At 37.5% G+C, this 17,925-nt stretch overlaps 2 protein-coding genes across 2 annotated transcripts in view; one reads left to right on the top strand and one right to left on the bottom strand.

The window, feature by feature from the left end:
• LOC109085447 (atrial natriuretic peptide receptor 1-like) overlaps positions 1-17,925 on the top strand; it is a 1,054,061-nt gene that overhangs the window by 320,531 nt on the left and 715,605 nt on the right. The window lies entirely within an intron of this gene.
• LOC109112276 (regulating synaptic membrane exocytosis protein 3-like) overlaps positions 1-17,925 on the bottom strand; it is a 76,228-nt gene that overhangs the window by 7,940 nt on the left and 50,363 nt on the right. The gene's annotated exons all lie outside the window — the stretch shown is intronic.

A 17,925-nucleotide genomic window follows, 5' to 3' on the forward strand; every position in this document is an offset into this window, starting at 1 on the left:
ATTCTATACTCAAATGGCCTCAACAATCACCAGATCTCAGTCCTCTGAAGTAAAAATGACTACAACTTTAACTAAAATTACAATGAAAACAGAAACTTCAAACAAGTCATACAAAATATGAAAAATATTATCACAGTCACACAATGGCAGAGTTGAATAGCTATGCTGCAAGAATCTAATCAACACTAAAATGTGTAAGAAAACTGTTTTAATCTGATGATGTTAAATAATGGTGTCACAAGCAATGAGAAATTAGTTAACAGTTAAAAATGTTTTTAATGCAATTAATTAAATATCATTTCAATCGATTATATCAAAATTATAACATTGTATGATTACAATACAGTCAGGAAGGTCAAGACCTTTGTGCTTTTAATACTTGAAAAAGTCACAGACATTGACATGCAATGGAAAGTGGCACAGATTTAAACTCCTAAAATGTAATGGCATGTAAAACCACACTGCATGAACAGCTCAAGTGTTTATGAAAAAGACTGAGCTGAGCTTATATAGTCTAGTCATATTTCATACCAGCAGCCATTTACTCGGGTACAACTTATGTAAACTCATCTGTACCCATACTCTGCGTCGTGACTTCCAGCTGTTTACAGCTGCTGAATTTAGCCGACATACTTTTCTGCCAAACAATCAATCCAGACATAGCAGAAGAGTATGATGATCACTCAAATGCTTCTGCTTTTGTCCTCAAGCACCAAATATGGAAATCAGAAGAGATAAACCACATGAAAATGGTGGTTAAATTTGTAACAGGGCTCATCAAAAACACAGTAGGTGATAATAAACAATGCTAAATTTAACTTTCAAACTAAAAACCTTCATGTTTCATGTTCCCAGGGGCTCCTGTTGGAAGTCACCCGGGAGTTATAAAGTGCTACATCCATTATCAAGTGCACACTAGGGTGGTCCCCATGCTGCTGAGCTCCAAAAGAGACAAGAAAAAGCAAAAGTACTGACTATCTGATGCACACTGCACACTGCACACTGAACACTTTTGGAAATAGCAAACTCTGATCTGCCCGCTGGAAAATCAAACTGCTGGGTTGAGTGATATTATGAGTGATATTTGCCAGGTTCTTGGCTTTGCATTTTTCAAAGACAGTTTTGTTTGAGGCACTTAGGAGCAAGTTCACATCTCAAACTGGGCAGAATATGGAGTTCAACTGGGCTAAAGGTGCACCATGGTGAAAGCCGCATCTCCTTTAAACCACTAAATGACACAAAAACTCACCACAGTATTTTTTCTAAACATTCTTTTGAGTGAAAATGTTTTATTTATTTAATCGAAGACAGACTGGATGATGGTGAGATCAGATCTCTGTGTAGAGCACTGGATGCTGTCAGACTCCTTGTGCATACAAAAATCTCACTGGATTATTACAATTAATGGCAAAAACAATGTTTGGAAATGTAAAACTGATATTTCCTACTGACACACTGTAGCAAAAAGAAAAAAAATAACTGGCTTAAAACCATTTTTTGTTGGTGAAAATGCTAATGGCCTAAGACTTTTGCACAGTACTGTATATATATATATATATATATTTAGTAATATTTACGAAATTTGAAATTATTTGACAATGGATTAAAAAAAAATTTGTAAAATAAACATTACTTATACTTTAGATGACAAAGTATTTTTCACAAATAAATAAATATTCAATAAAAATATAATTAAAAAGGAAGTAAACACTGTAACCAACAGGGCAATCAGTATTCTGGGAAGTTTGTGTGCATTGGGAATCATATTGTTCAAATAAAGCCAAGGTAACACTAATTTTACACACAGTTATAATACTTTTTGCAATTGTTATAATACTTTTTGTATACATTAATTCCTTTGCTCAACCATTCTATCTGATTATTAGACAGACTTCTATCCATATTAGACAGAACTGTTCTCAATGACAGTAAACAAAAGGGAGAATGTGAGCTGTGTGTGCCCTCAGGCACTGCCGCTCTCAGCGCTGTCAAAATAAAAGTCACCTCGAATGCATCGGCCAAGCAGAAAAACTTATCGGCCGATGCCGATATTTGAAAAATGTAAAATATCAGCCGATATATCGGCCTTGGCGATATATCGGTCGACCACAAATTTTTAATTACAGTATATATTTACTGAACAATTACATGTTTCTTAATTTATCAAAATAAACAGAAAATAGTAAAAATTTTGCTGAAGTCATTGTTTCAAACAATTATTAACTCATATTATGCAAAACAGTAAAGTACAGTGTTTGTATCAATACTGGGTGCCTTTTGCTTATGCTAGTGAACTCTGCTGCATAACTACCCTGTTGCCTTTGTAGAGCTGCTTTACAGCAGCATTTAACATCTGTCTCGTATCTGAAACTGTCTGCATCATTGATTCTGTTATTTTCCTTTTTATTACTGTGAAGCTACTTTGAAACAATCTGTACTGTATAAAGTGCTATATAAAAAAGGCTTCCACAAAATGTGTTGATCCATCAAAGGTCAATAAAAACATAGTTTTTTTTTCTGTAACTGTACACTAAGGGAGCAGTGAAAAACACATTTTCTTGAGGTGTGCGTCAGCCCTGTTGTAACCTGCCATAAGTCAAAGGTCTGGCTGTGTATGACTCCGGGGTGTTTTTCTGTCAACCATGCCTCTAACTCTTTCAGATGTCCATGAGTTTGTAGAATGATGGCAAGCAGCTCACAAACCTGGAAGATGCACAAGACATGTGCATCCAGCAATCTGTTAGAGCCTGGCAATGAATGCCAAGCTGCTGACCTCACCATATAAAGTGAGAGAGTGGATGAGAGAGAGAGAGAGAGAGAGAAACAGGCTGCAGATCAGCTGACGTTAAGAAAGAGATAAAGAGAAAAACATGGCGCTCCATTCTGTGCCAAAGATGACATCTCAGAGGTAATGTACGGTGTAGAGCAACAGAGAGTGATGATGACTTCATCATTACATCCAGTATCAGATAGGAGCCAATAAGACAATGAGCCACAGGACTAACGCTCTGATATATGCATACTACAGTACTGTACTTAGTATTTAAAGGGAATTAAAGGGATAGTTCATTAAAATTCTGTCATCATACAACATATGGGCCTTATCCTTTTGAAAGGGTTCATCTGATTAGAGTCAAATATTTCATCCAAGCTCAGATGTGCACAAAAAAAGAGAAAAGAAGGTTTGTGGTTTGGTATATTATTGAAGTATACGTTGAACAATATTGAAGTATATATTATTGAACATACAAAGTGTAAAAATAACAAAGAGAGCAAACACAGATTTCAAATAAATGCTGTTCTGTTGAACCTTCTATTCATCTTTTCACATTCAAAAACCATGAAAAAAAGTATCAGTTTCCATGAAAAACATGAAGCAGCACAACTGTTTTCAGCACTGATAATGAAAAATGTTTATTGAGCAGCAAATCAGCATATTTGAATGATTTCTGGAGGATCGGGTGACACTGAAGACTGGAATAATGATGCTGAAAATTCAGCTTTGCATCACAAAAATTACATTTTAAAATATACTACAATAGAAATCAGTGATTTTAAATTTTAATAATATTTCACAATTTTACAGTTTCAACTGTATTTTTCCAATAAATTCAGCCTCAGTGAACATAAAAGTCGTCTTTCAAATACATAAAAAAATTCCAGATGCCAAACTTTGTAGAGTAGTGTATTTTAGTCAGATAAAACAATCATAGCAGCACCCATATAAACAAATTTTCGATGTTTGGAAGGTTAAAATCAATCCTATTGAGCAGCACTCTCATGAAATAATTTTAAGTGAAAAGGAGATGCATGTGACAGAAGATACACTAATTAGTGATATATGAAAACCTGAAGAGTTCAAAATATTCTGAGATTAATAAACAGGTTAAAAATCCCTAGAACTTTAGGATGGAGCACCATATGAATTTAATGTCTACATAATGCTCAATAACATAAAAAACAGCTAGACTGCAAATGATGCTATGTTCTAAACTGACATAGTGATATGAATCACATCAGTTTCGTTTCTGCAGAAGAAGACGTACAGGCAGAACTGCATGTATTGCATTCCCAGCAGACACTTCCTTGCTGTCATGGAAGTCACAGTCTTTAAAATAAAATAACTGCAAGAGTGAGCGCGAGACACAAAGAGAACGAGAACAGCTTTCTAAAAATACAGAGAGACCATGCACACTGTGGGCCACAGGAACACAGAGCCATTCACTGAGGTGTTCAATTAAAACTGAACTACATGTGATTGTGGAAAGACAGATGATGCTAAAACACCTCAGACGCTGTGGCAAGCAAATGTTTGGGAAATATAATATGTGATATTTTAGAACAGGTACTTTGTGGGAGGGAATAACTGCGTGATGTTGACTTATAGAAACAGGTTATTTTACACTAACAGCTGGCTGGCTGTGAGGTAGTGAAAGGGAAGAGTACATTCAGTTGACACTGAGATCGGTGTCTCTGTTGAGCCCTCGGGCAGCACCGTATGTGTGACAGTTGAATCTCTGTTTGCAGTGGAATAAAGTGACCACTGAGTTCAGGGATGATGATCCTATAGGGAACAGGTACAGTCTGTCTGTGTGTGTGTGGGTGTTTGTGGAGTCTATGTTTAAAGATGAAGATGAATTTGTTTCTACCAGCACGTCTTAATTATTTTTGCAATTATTTTACAGGTTGCAGGTTCCTCCATCTGCCATTGGTTGATAAAACAGATATTCCCGCCCCAAATTGGTGCTATTGATTTGCTGATTGGCTGGTTAGGATGTGTTTTATTCCTAATAAAAGTAAATTAAGAAAATTCAGAAATGACAGTCATAAGTAAATACCCCACACTGTAACTCACATTGCCTGTTTCTGCCTCTGAGTAAACTAGGGTAATTGCGACTTTAAAATTTTGCAATTGGGAGATACTTTAAATCTGAAAGGTGACATTGCATCGTATAATGTGACTTTATCTCACAATTTGACCTTTAATCTTAAAATGTAACTTTATATCTCACATTTTGATTTTATATTTTGCAGTTGACTGTTTCTTGTAAATTGTGGCTTTATAACACATTTTATATCTTGCAGTTGCAACTTTGTTTCTTGTAACTGTGAATTTATTTCTCACAATGCTACTTTAAATCTCATAATTGTGACTTTGTAGCTCGTAATTCTGACTTTATATGATGAACGGTTCGCGATATAATAAAAATGCAAACAGACAGACAGACACACAGAGATTCTTGCCTTTATTAGAGAGAAGAATATGTTCAGCCCCTCCCTCCGAAGCTTCAAATATTCGGTGTTGATTACTACCGAAGATTCAAAGCTCAAAAAATGGTATTCAGATCAGCCCTATCTTGCAGTTGCATCTTTGTTTCTAGTAACTGTGACTTTAAACCTCATATTTATATTTATATTTTGCCAACTGCGACTTTGTTTCTCTTAACTATGACTATAATATCTCACAATGCAACTTTAAAACTCACAACTTCTATATTTAAATCTAAAAATATGACTTTAAATTTCACAATGTGACTTTATATCTCTCTATTGGACTTTGTATTATGCGGTTGCTACTTAAAATCTCACAATTCGACCTTTAATTTAAAAGTAATTTTAACTGTATATATTTTAACTGTCTTTATTTTTATAATCTCACAACTGTGATTTTAAATCCCAAACTGCAAATCTTGCAAAGTGGCTCTTTATCTCACTAACTTTGTATCTCGCAATTGCGTCTTTAAATCTCCCAAGATGACTTCAAATCTCACAACTGTGAATTTTGATCCCGTTTTAATCTTATATTTCACAACCGCAAAAAAACGATTACTCGCAATTGTGGCTTTATTTCTTGCAATTGCAACATTATATCTCACAGTCTGACTTTATTCCTTCTTAAACTTTATCTCACAATTCTTTGATACACAACCACACATACACAGCTCTGACAAAACCAACAATTATTCTAAACCTCTACGTGTATTATTCCTGTCCCATGTATAGAAAGCAACATATGCTGAGGGGTGAAATCTTTCTCCAAGATGCTTATAAAACACATTTATATCCTTCTATATATGGCTCTATCTCATGTCTATTTCTTCCCCACTCAGTCCTTGTCATTCGACAGCTATTCCTATGTAGCCAAACGCCTACTCTGCCTGTTTCACCCAGAAGCCTCTCGCTACTGATCCACAGTAAATACCAGAACAGCAGGAGAGTCTGTCCTTTGGGACACTTTGATGAAATATTAAAGAGAACAGCTCAGAGAAGGAGACAGAGAGGGATGAGGTTGGTTAGAACCAGGGCTAAGGGCAAGAGGTGCTAAAAAGATTCATCCAAGTCCATGTGACACCATCCTGAGAACGTCAGCGCACCAAAGAGCGCTCCACCTGTTTCTCAGAGTTAAATGACAGTGCACGTGAGAAGATGCGCACAAACACGCCATGTTCACCTTCACACAAAACCTGTTCCACCTGCGGCTACGCTGAACAGTGCATCAATGTTGTCATGCGCGCTGAGAAGAAGAGAAGTGTCCTGCGTGCCAGAGACACATCCTTCTGTCTGGTATCTGTGGCAACAGCCTGCTCTCCCCAGACAGATATCATGGGGTACAGACATTTTAGATTAACTCGAGCTAAAAATACCGCCTTATCGCCCAACAGAACACAACTAATCAATGGCTGATATTTCAAGAAGATCTGAGCGTGGGCGGTCTGTGATGTGAAGCGGCCGTTGATGTGAAGGAGAATCTAATTAGGGGGCTTCCACAAAATAAACAGTTTATTCACAGACTAAATATGTATCAGGAAATAAATGACAGGAGCTTTATCATGAGGGTGGACTGCTGAGAGAGTACTGTGATTGATATGCTCACCTGAGGTACTTTGGTATGTTCAGAATTGCATAATATCACACCGCTCATGCTGTTTTTGCAGTATGCAGTATAGGGCTGGTGTATGTGTCGTATAGTGGTACACTACTGATGATGTGTCACACTGGTGTGAAGATTCGGTTGTGTTTCTTTTCCCTGTAAGGGCAGCTACAAGCCAACCCACTCAAGAAGAACTTCTCGGATGTAGTCCAGGCAACTGCTGTGCTGAATTGTTGGAGATTGTAACACCTAGTCCTATTAAGTACATAAAATTGAGCGACGGCAGTAATGCATCAATTATAATTAGTTGTATAACCGTATGGCGATATTTGCTGACCATATGGTGGCATATATATTTCTGAGACTTCCTGAATTAAGCATGCAACAAAAACATTTATTGCAAAAGCATACTTTTTTAAATACTATTTTTACACTGCGCAGTAAGTAGTGTGTTTGTATTCTATTCTGGAAAGTAATAGTCAAGTTTCCATTAAATTACTGTACTGTTTTGTTATCGCCAAAGTGAATATGCATTAAAAAAAATAAATTGTGGTCTCCAGCCCTTTTCATCCATCTATTTGGCCTTTTATTAATAAAATAAATTGTTGTGTGCATTTTGGTGTATGGCAAAAGAAATCTGCCTTTTTCAAATAGAATTTGTGTATATTGCAAATTCTCTTCTTTCAGGTTCCAGATATCCGCAAATCTATGTTAAATGGAGTGAGTTATGCGACGACTGAATTTGGTACATTATGTGGCACCAAATTCATTTGTGTAAAGCCTCAATTTATCACCTATTTTGGTAAACAGTTCAATATGCGAAACTTTTTTCACAAAAAAACAAAGTATGACAACTGGTCTACTGTATACTACGTAAAACAGAATGCATTTGTGACAATACATTTTTTTGAATAGCACTATACACATTGTCAGAAAACTGCTTACTGCTCAGTTCACAGTGCTGACTGCTATTTTTTATAAAATAAAGTGAAACTACACATTTCAAGAAGTATTTTTTGTAAATATAGTATGCAATATATATGCACAGCATAAAGTATGTTGGTATTCTCTCAATGTAACTACTATTGCTTGAAATCTTAAATGCATGTTTTATGAAGTAATAATAGTAGAATGTATACAGTATATGGTGCAGTGTGCAATTTGTTGGTATTCTATACTAAAAACAATGTTAGAAGAGAATACCAACAAACAGCACAAATTGAATGTGTAGCATACTTGAAACATTTATCATTACCTGCGACATAATATTTTGCATGTTATTTAAAGAACAGCATGCGGTATTCTAGTATTCCACTCCAAACATATCTTATCCAGAGCAGTCTGTCAAAAGTTAAGAAATTTTTACATAAAATTTTTACAAATAATAGAAATTATTTCTGATTTGACAATGTAGCATACTAAGTCTTGCATACTATAAAACAGTAAGGCAGTATGCAGTAAGCATTACGCTAGTATTCTATTCTGAGCATAGCCATGGTCATTTGTCCATTTAATGACACTATAGCAGGATATGTTGCATTTTCCATCAGGGACCGAATGCATATTTTTCTCAACTGGCTTTGTGCCTTGTCGGCTGTCTTGACGCCTGCCTGAGAGACTCATTAGACCTCTCATCTCAGCAGGAGACAGCCGTAACACATTATATACTGTTCCTAACATCTCCATGACGATGAGCATCGCTGATGAGAGACAGTGACTGATACTGAAGTGGATGAAGGCGAGGGATGGGGAACCAGAGAGTAAACAGAGAGAAAGAGAAACGGAGTGCAGGGGATGAGTGCTAGGGTGGGGTTTCTATTTTTAAGTCTGTAGTCAGGAATATCTTTGCCGATGGAAGGGGAATTGTGGAGCAGCAGACAACAAGCTCAGACAATGTGCAGACACTGGACAATCAATGAAGCTTTCTAGTGTGTGTGTTGAGTTCACGCACACTATCATATTAAAGAATAGTTTACCAAAAATGATTTTTTTTTGAAAATATACTCACCCTCAGGCAATCCAAGATGTAGATGAGTTTGTTTCTTCATCAGAACAGATTTGGTGAAATTTAGCATTACATCACTTGCTCACCAAAGGATCCTCTTGCAGTGAATGGGTGCCGTCAGAATGAGAGTCCAAACAGCTGATAAAAACATCACAATAATCCACAAGTAATCCACACGACTTCAGTCCATTCACTGCAGAGGATCCATTGGTGAGCAAATGATGTAACACTAAATTTCTCCAAATCTGTTCCCAAGAACAAACAAACTCATCAACATCTTAGATGGCCTCAGGGTAAGTAAGATTTTTTGTTTTGGGTGAACTATTTCTTTAAGAAAGCTGTTCCTGTCAGCCTTAACAAGTAAAAAGCAACATGCCATTGATTTGTAGGAGCAAACACTCATCTTCCATCTTTCACCAGGACACACTGTTAATATATACACACAGGCGCCAGTTTACTCATTGATTTACACTCTTACTTGTTTTGTTTGTCTTCTGACACAAACAGTGTATATACAAAGGACAGAGAGTACTAGCCAATTACCTTCACTGGATGCAACACACATTTTTTCAGCAGTGTACATTAGGGCTGATTTTTAACTGCCCACTCAAGACTGTTTAGTCTGTCCCTACTGAAAAGACCAGCTTAAACCAACCTAAGAAGGTTAGCTGGTCTTAGCAGGCTTAAAATGGTCTAACTCGTGTCACAGGTGAGTATTTAGTTGGTTAGAAGTGCCCCCCCCCAACCCAAACCAAGCCAGCCTGTCCCAGTCAGGAGGTCAGATAAGAGCAGTTTAGACTGGTTTAAAAGGTCTTCTGTTTTTTGCAGGTTGGTTAAACTAAATCATGTTTATCAGTTCTATTTTCTCACTGGTGTGAAGGTGCATCCACACAAATCTCCACTAGGAAGCTCTTCCCGTCTCCAGCTTGATCTTATTAACCCCCAGTGGCCCAGTATGTATTAGCTCCACCCACTGTCTTCCTCTTCAAGCCAACACCTTCAGTCCATACACATGCACAACTGAGTACATAGGAAGCAGAGGAGCTACAGTGACCCCATCCTCTGATGCTCTCATCCTCTCTCTTTCACACACACACACACACACACACACACACACACACACACACACACACACACACACACACTCTTTCTCTCTCTCCCCCACCCCGTTTCCATGGTAATGCTGTCTGCAATGCACCAAGATCCCATTGTGTCGGCCTCTCGTTTGGCTTGTTTGCTTCCATTTCTTCAACTCTCACCCATTAACCTATCTTTATTCTCTAACTTCACTTGTCTTTCGGCTTGCTAGTAAGACATCTGAATAATGTCTAACGTTTATAAAAGTTGTTAACGAGTCCTTCACTCTCGTAGAACTCTGTTATATCTATCTATCTGTCTGTCCATCTTTCCGTCCAAGTATCTATCTATCTATCTCTCTATCTATCTCTCTATCTATCTATCTATCTATCTATCTATCTATCTATCTATCTATTTGTTAGGGATGTCACAATTCTCAACGTAATGTTGAACCATTCTGTACAACATGAATTGCAGTTTTTTGGTTTTGCGTTTAAAATAATTTTTGTGTTTTTTATTTCCCTCAGAATTGGCTGTGTGTGTGTGTGTGTGCCTGTGAGTTCACGTGCGAGCAGTGTTGCCAAGTGGGCTACCTTGTTTTTTTATGTCTGTAGGTTGAAGCGACCCCAATAACGTGATATTTAGCCCCTGGAATGGAAATTTTACCAGGGGAACTTCACCAAAAATGTGTATTTTACCACACCAAAACACGATTTTTACAGGGAGACCTTACTGAAACTTAATCGGTCTAGTTTTGAGTAGGAATTGGACAGGTTTTGTTGCCGAGATGAAAAAACGCTTTCCCACTTATAATGTGCATTTGAAAAAGCAACACTAGCCAAGCATCTTCTCTTCAAATGACTTGCAATGAGAAGTGTATCTAAACCATATTGTCCAACAAAAGAGAACATTGTAACTTGTTTTTACTTCACAACATTAGCCGAGTGTTTGAAATAAATTTTGTTTGTGATCTGATGTGGCTTCATATCACAGAATGAGGCAGAAATGTATGTTCTATACTGTAAAAAAGGCTATGTCGATTAGCAAATGCTTACAAATATACATAATTATTATGAAAATAGCCGGGATGACTAAGAACACAGATAAACCATATATTGTCACAGGCGAATGTTAATTGTCCTTACGTTTCATCAATCAAAAGTTTTATCTTCTTTTATTCAATTTCAGCGATATCGACTTTATCCATATTAGGGATTTCCCTTTGGAACATCATCAGTTCTATTACTTCTGTGATGCATATGTGAAACTGTCTTTCTTTCTATCTATCTATCTATCTATCTATTTATTTATTAGGAGTGTAACGGTTCGAACCGAATCTTTCTTCACCCATGGTTCAGCACGCACTTGCACTGCGGTTCAACTTATGTCTGACAACGCATCTAAAAATAACAACATGTAAAACAGACATGTATGTTTCTGTCATTGGATATGCATTCTGAACATAACATTTAGTCCCAACATCTTTAACTATACACATGTAAATATAAATTTCCATGTAACAAGGAAAACACACACACAAAAAGGCTTCTCAGTATTTTACATTAATATATAATGTCACCTCTTTTTTTAGTCTTCTATCAACACATTTCCAACTCCACTACATTTTAAAAACAATTTCAAAGGTCCCCAAACTCCATTAAAAATTATGTATTTATCTCTTAAAGGGGTGGGTGATTGCAATTTCACTTTTTCAATGTTAGTTAGTGTGTGATGTCGCTGTTTGAGCATGAACAATATCTGCAAAGTTAGGAAGTTGAAAGTTCTATGCAAACGGAGAAATCTTTTAAAATTCTGGCAGTTTAATGCCTACAAAAACGGCTGGTAGGGACTACTACAAATTATTTCCCAGGTTGTGACGTAACAAACCCAGATAAACCCTGCACTCGGGAAAAGGCAGCAAAGGGGGCGAGGCCATGCTGTGCTGCTTTAGAGAAGAGGAAGAGAAAACTAGAGGTGCACGTAAAAATCTATTCATATATTAATCGCAATTCTGTCTACTAATGATCCCAATGGATTCACAAGTTTCAAAATCAATGTTCTAAAGCAGTGGTTCTCAATCCTGTTCTTCGTGTCGCCCTGCTCTGCACACGCTCTGCATTTCTCTCTCTCTCTCATTCAGCTTAGCTCCAGCAATGAACTGTTCCAATTATACACTTATTTTCACATAGCTATGAGAAGCATTAAACATGGACGCGCGTGAAGTTGCCGTACTGTATTAAAGCTTTAATTGGGATAAAACTGTATATTAAAAGCTAACATAAGCAGAAGCATTTACAGATAACAGTGTATCTAAAAGTATGAGACAACAACAAACAAAAAACATAGGCCTACCATTAAAAGCTGTGCTTGCACAGGTTCTGCACAATCCTCTTCAATAATATCCTCTGCTTCTCAATTGGGCTCAAACTAGGCTTGCGGCGATAGACGGTGCTGACGGTGATACCAGTGTTAAGCCGCAACACCAGTTACATCACTTGTCCCCACCGTCGTTTAGATTTTTTTTATAGTAATAAAAATAATTTAGTAAAAGAACAGACACTACAATTAAAAACTGAACACGGCTGCTCAATCGCATCACAGATCAGATTTCATTTATCCAGTGAGGAGAGTGAGTCGAGCTGACTGAAGAGTGAGGTGAGACAGACAAGACGATGGCGGATGATTTAGTTTCGAAACGAAATGCAAAAGCGCCTGTTTGGCAATATTTTGCATTTTGAAAAGCCTGTTGACTTTTGCCATTTATCTAAAATGATTTTGGAAGTTTTTTTTAATATTTGTTTCTTATTTAATTGGTTTCACATTGTTTGCTGATATTTAATTTCTAGTTTTGTATACCTATTTAAACTTTATGTAAGTTATTTGTTATTTTATATTAGGCATAGCCTGCCCTATAGCATGGTGTATGTTTATTTGTTTTGTTAATAAAAGTTCTATGTTTTATATATAGGCCAAAGTGAGTTTGACGTTGTTTTTTTTGTTGCATTCAAGCAATTGAAGCGGAACTTCCACTAATTTGAAAGTAAAATGCGCAGGAAAGGAAAGTGAGCAAAAGGGGGAAAATTCAAACAAACAAAAAACGAACAATTGCTTTACGCAGAAATGCCGCTATTTGAAAGTGAAAGTAAAACGCGCACGGTGCTTTTACAAGCTATTTAAAAGCGAATGAAAGCTAGGAAAAGAGGGAACGCCCCCACCCCCACGGTGATACTGGTATTATTGGTGTTGTCACATGTCGATTAATCGTTGGGGAAATTTCCTCACCATAACAACCCTAGCTCAAACTGATAATCGATATTAACGACGCCATTGTTTACAATACAACTGGAGCACATGCCGCTGAGGTGAGGGGCGAGACATTTAGACGTGCACTAGAGGCGGTTTAGCCAATCACAACACACTGCTAACCTATCAGAGCACATTGTGTATTTCTGAGGGAGGGTCTTCATAAAAGCAGGAAATGATCAGCTCATTTCTCAGAGAAAGGACAAAGCGGTGTGGAATAAAGGTAAATTATTTGAAAAATAATGTTTTTTTTTAAAACGAAGCATTAACATGTTAGACAGCAACCCATGAACAAGCCTAGAAAAAAAACAGTGAACCACCCCTTTAATATATGTTATCTTTTCCATTAACATATCTGCTACCATTTCTTTCAGCCAACGTCCTATATTTGGTGCATATATATACTTTTCCAATTTAAAGAAATACGCCGTTTCGCTTGAAGAATACATATTTATAAATATATACTCCAACTTTTTTAACTTGATCTCCTTAGGATATAAATGAAATAAAAAGTTTAAAGGCGACAGAGGTATGTTAACGTCAACATCTTTTCTATCATTCCTTTCACATCTTTCCAAAAATTCCTAATTTCTTTGCATTCCCATATACAGTGATATAGCTTTCCTTTAAAGTCGCTGTATCTTGAGCGAGTGTCTGGGATTACATTTACGCAATACACCTGGAGTTATGTAAATCCTCATCAACCACTTATATTGTAGCAGTTTCTCCTCTGTCAAGCGCTTACTTCTACAGCCACTGCGTGACAGAATAGCAGACCCTCATTTTGTATAAAACTGGTGGTGTTTTTCTTTATTTTTGGTTTTGTTTGGATTTACCAGCTGTTCAACTCCTGTACCTGGAGCAACAGGGCCGTTTGATGGAAGACTATACCAAGGACTTTTTAGATCTGGCGTGCCTTACACACTTTCTCAACCGCTCGCTCTGTATCTTTTATTATACCAGCCTGAGCGAGCAATGTAAGCCACGCCTGCCAGTGAACGGTCCCCAAGAGTATTTTGCCACTTTTTGTGGAGTGGGTGCTGGTGAATTGTGAATTCATAATGCATTTCTAATTACTGCTTATTGAGAGTAAGGTAGTTTTTGTTATGTTTAAGTACAGGGATCTAGAACATGTCATGCATTAATATGTGCTTGATAAGTACTAATAAACCGCCAGTAATATGCATGCTAATGCAACTAGCTAATAGTTAATAGTGTTCCCTAATATAAGGTGTTTCCCAATACTTTGAGTAGAAATCTTGGATTAACCTTTTTCTAAGCTTTTCACAGTGCAACTGCCTTTCCTATGAAGACTAATGAATTATGAACAAACGTGAATTATTAATGAACAATAGTGTCTTTAAAGCAGGATTAACCTATGTTAAAAGTGCATTAAATAAATAAAATAATAAAAAAATTATTACTATGGTATGGTAAGACCTGTAAACGCTGCCTTTGGCTGATGATTATGGTATTTCACTACATCATCTACACCACTCTCATCAATTGACACCCTCTCCATCAAAGTATCCTCACAGCGCGGTACTGACTACATGTTATTACAATCATGCAGTTTTGTGGGTAAAACATCAGTATTATGTAATCGGGATCAGAGAGAGATGCCATATCATGCAATATGAGATACAGCTTTCTTTTCGGTGGCATTTAGACAGTGTTAATTAAAGCAATCTATCCCTGATGCGCCGATGAGTAATAAAAGCCCTGGAGGACAGCCGAGAGGCTGGGCAATGAGATACAGGGAGTGTGTATATTCAAGCCATTGACTCAATGCTGACTCTAGCGGCACTGAATCACAAACTTGCAGGAGATATAAGCTTATATCACCAGTCAAATCCTGTATTCCCTACTCATACATTAAATATGCAATAATTGCATAAATACCTACAAAACCATTTCAATCAATCGATGTTCACATGAGAGCATATATGTGATATAACTGAGAAAATGTGGTTGTGTGTTGAAGTATGATTGTATTTGTGTTCATTTCGTGGCGCATGCACATGCACATGCCTCTGAGAGATCTATACGTCATGGTATGCTGGGAGTTATTTCAGGCATCAGCGTTGTTGGCTGGTTACATAAGACATGGGAGGTCTGATTCTTTCCACTTAAAATAAAGAATCCCAAAAGGGAAGAGAGGGACAGAATCCAAACAGATACTGAGAACGAATGAATGAGCTGGAAATACAGATGTATGCGCTGAAATCAAGTGTGTGCTCTTTAAGAGCGTGACCTTAAATGAATAGGAAATAACATGTTATTTTGCTAATTTGTTACAGTGAAGTGTAATACAAAATTTTATTTTTTATGATTGCTGATCAAAGTCACAACTGATCAGCACAAGTGCATACAGGCATTTTGGTAACAATTTAGTTTAGTCAAGTCAAGTCAAGTTGAGCTTTATTGTCATTCCCCTACATGTGTGGACATACAGTGGAACGAAATGTTGTGCCTCACAGGACCACGGTGCTACATAAATACAGACATACAACAATGAAGTAAAACAGTATAAACCTATACACAACTAACCTACTGAAAGATTTTGACTATAAATATACTATATATAAAAGTTTACCTATACATAAACTAAAGAATACAAGCTATACAAATGCTTCATATAAATACTGTACCTAAACATGTCACTTCCTGTTTGTTGCTGCCGTATGCCTCTAGTTTGATCTCCGTCACGTTATTTCTCTATCGTCTATTTTTTATTGTTGAAATCTATTTTATACACCATCATTTTCGTTTCTATAACGTGTGAATATATCCTCTATCGTATTCTACAACAAAAACAATCAGAGCGCCTTGTTATCACTAGTTTTATTTTGATTTTCCGAGTCCGCTAGGGCTCTGGAGGCCGTGGAGAAGCAGATTTGGGTCCTGGAGCAGAGGCAGGCCCAGCTGAGAGAGCGGAGAGCCGCGCTGGAAACCTCCCGGGCTGACGCTCACAAGTCCAGGGTAAGTATGCAGTGCGCTACTAACAGTCCCACCACCTCCACCCCGTGTGTTTCTCTGCACAGGCCCGGTGCACCCAGGATGCGATCTGCCCAGATGTCCTTTACTGTCCTTTACGACTTCTCCCCCTCCGGTCTTCATGATCTCCACACGGAACCGCTTCTCTCCCCTCCGTGAGACGGAACGCGACGCTGTGATCGTCGGAGACTCCATCGTCCGACACGTCCGTGCTACGTTAGCCGAAGGTAAAGTGCACACTCACTGTTTCCGATGTTCAATGGGCACCCGCGGCGACGATCATCGTGTCAGGACCACTGCCCACGTATCGACGAGGACACGAAAGGTTCAGTAGACTTTTTGCTTTAAATTAATGGTTATTGTCATGGTGTAAAGAACAGAAACTGCTCTTTGTTAATAATTGGAATCTTTTCTGAGAGCGTCCTAGGCTTTTTCGCGCTGATGGCCTGCACCCCAGCAGAGTCGGAGCGGATCTCCTCTCGGACAACATCTCCAGGACTCTACGCTCCATATGACTAGTAAGCCAATTCTCAAATAACTGCTATGATGGCTTTTGTTCTACCCGCTTAAATGTAAGAAGTACTTGCACTGTCCAATCTATCAAGACTGTGTCTGTTCCCCGAATAATGAGGTCAAAATATAAATTTAATGTAGGATCTAGAAAAAATCTTATCGTGATTAAACCAGAAAAACATAAAATAAATGAACAAAAACAATTTTTAAAGTTTGGGCTCATAAACATTAGATCACTCACACCCAAAGCAGTTATTGTAAATGAAATGATCACAGATAATAGTTTTGATGTACTCTGCTTGACTGAAACCTGGCTAAAACCAAATGATTATATTGGTCTAAATGAGTCTACTCCAACAAACTACTGTTATAAACATGAGCCCCGTCAGACTGGTCGTGGGGGAGGTGTTGCAACAATATATAGTGATATTCTCAGTGTTACCCAGAAAACAGGATACATGTTTAAATCATTTGAAATACTTATGCTTAATGTTACACTGTCAGATATGCAAAATAAATCTATTGTATCTCTTTCTCTGGCTACTGTGTATAGACCACCAGGGCCATATACAGAATTCCTAAAAGAATTTGGAGATTTCCTCTCAGACCTGTTGGTTACCGCTGATAAAGCGCTAATTTTCAGAGATTTTAACATTCACGTTGATAATACAAATGATGCATTAGGACTTGCGTTTACTGACTTATTAAACTGTTTTGGAGTAAAGCAAAATGTCACCAGGCCCACTCATCGTTTTAATCATACGCTAGATTTAATTATATCACATGGAATCGATCTTACTGACATAGATATCGTACCTCAAAGTGATGATGTTACTGACCATTTCCTTGTATAGTGCATTCTGCATATTGATGATAATAACTATATAGCTTCGCGTTATCGTCCAGGCAGAACTATTGTTCCAGCCACCAAAGACAGATTCACAAATAACCTGCCTGATTTATCTCAACTGCTCTGTGTACCCATAAATACACATGAACTAGACAAAATGACTGGCAACATGGGCACTATCTTCTCTAATACATTAGAAGCTGTTGCCCCCATCAAATTGAAAAAGGTTAGAGAAAAACGTACGGTGCCATGGTACAACAGTAATACCCACTCTCTCAAGAAAAAAAAAAAAACATAGTCTTGAGCGCA

The sequence above is a fragment of the Cyprinus carpio genome, chromosome B19 (genome assembly GCF_018340385.1).
Source record: "Cyprinus carpio isolate SPL01 chromosome B19, ASM1834038v1, whole genome shotgun sequence".
NCBI lineage: Eukaryota > Metazoa > Chordata > Actinopteri > Cypriniformes > Cyprinidae > Cyprinus > Cyprinus carpio.